This window comes from Salvelinus sp. IW2-2015, unplaced genomic scaffold (genome assembly GCF_002910315.2).
Source record: "Salvelinus sp. IW2-2015 unplaced genomic scaffold, ASM291031v2 Un_scaffold4959, whole genome shotgun sequence".
Taxonomy (NCBI): domain Eukaryota; kingdom Metazoa; phylum Chordata; class Actinopteri; order Salmoniformes; family Salmonidae; genus Salvelinus; species Salvelinus sp. IW2-2015.
In genome coordinates this window covers 14,440-15,983 of record NW_019946228.1, presented here as the reverse complement: position 1 = coordinate 15,983, position 1,544 = coordinate 14,440, and the positions used below count along the sequence as shown (strand labels likewise).

Here is a 1,544-nt window from a genome sequence, read left to right as displayed (position 1 = left end):
AAAGTATTTTCGTGGTAGCAGGGTGGAGATAACCACTTGTGTGTTGGGGAAAGTGGAAGAAGCTTTTTCAATCATTCCCTTGAGTGCTGTGGCCACCCTTTCCTGCTGGGCTCTCAGGTCATTTGTGCCTGTGTGAATTATGATGTGGCTGGGGGAACCTAGACTCTCACTCTCTCTCTCATCTCCCTATCTTCTCTCTCTTTCTCTCTCTTCTCTCTCTCTCCCTCTCTTTTCTCCCTCCCTCTTTCTCTCGATCTCTCTCTTTCTCTCTTTCTTTCTCTCTCTCTCTCTTTCTCTCTCCCTCTCTCTCTCTCTCTCTCTCTCTTATCTCTCTCTCTATCGGTGTATGCATGTCTCTCTCCCTTTCTCACTCTCTCTCTCCCTTCATCTCTCTCTCTATCTCTCCAGACAGATAGACAACATGACGTATCTATAGAACTACCATAGATGAGAAGATAAGACACGCTGACAGCAGTAATTAATACATGTCAACATTTACTGTTTGGATAGAAGCTGTTTGGATAGAGTTGTCAACTGGTTTGCAAAACTGGCGAGGAACAATGTATTATTTGTTTAATCTAACATTTAATTATCCAGGTGAGACAAATCATTGTTTACAATGGCGACCTGACAAGTGGCAAGTGCTGCAATGTACTGTAATATTGTCACATTTGATACGATGAGAAGGTAAACATGTRTCAATATACAGGTTTATTTTATGTTGTTGAAATAGTGGCATATTGAAGTGCCCTTCAACGGACCTGTTCAGCATTCTTCAAGTMTCAATAAAAGCATAATATAGTGAATTAGAACATAGAAGTACATGTATCATGTTCAATAAGTCCATCAGCAGCTCAGTGTGCATTACATAGATGTTTTAAACAGAAAGGCAGTCCTATAGACATGTGCAGTAGAATACAAGTCATTCTGTTGTAATCCCATTGGGTGAACTGGCGTGGATGACTATCATGTCTTATTCCAGAAGAAATGTGAGACTGTCCCATGTACGTTATGGGGACAAGGGGTGTTGGTGGTTAAAGTGGACTGTACCTTTCCAAGGGGGATTCCTCAGCCCCTGCCAGAAGGGGCTGAGGAAACGTGATGTGTCCCATTATGTACCTGTCCAGAAGGGGCTAAGAAAACGTGATGTGTCCCATTATATACCTATCCAGAAGGGGCTGAGGAAACGTGATGTGTCCCATTATGTACCTGTCCAGAAGGAGCTGAGGAACACTGGACAACCCTCCTCACATTAGTCTAAAGGGCTGTATTCTGATATTAATAAATGATATTGGTGATAGCCAGATCCAAAATGGAACTTCCACTGCTGCTGCTGATACAGGATCCAGTCCAGGGAACATCCAGTAGCTTCTCTCCATCCCTGAAAACACAACAAGACGAGCAGATGACTGAGTGTCCGTACATCCCTGAAGATGTCCTAAAATAGACAGCGTATGACTGAGTGTCCATACATCCCTGAAGATATCCTAAAATAGACCAGCGTATGACTGAGTGTCCATACATCCCTGAAGATATCCTAAAAT

The 1,544-nt window shown here is 42.9% G+C and overlaps 1 long non-coding RNA gene across 1 annotated transcript; it reads right to left on the bottom strand.

Moving 5' to 3' along the window:
* Window positions 1-477: 477 nt before the first annotated feature.
* Window positions 478-1,538, bottom strand: LOC112077836 (uncharacterized). Its single transcript, XR_011478322.1, has 2 exons — window positions 1,144-1,538; window positions 478-1,075 (listed from the first exon to the last, which is right to left on the bottom strand). It is a non-coding gene; the product is annotated as an uncharacterized lncRNA (long non-coding RNA).
* Window positions 1,539-1,544: the final 6 nt, after the last annotated feature.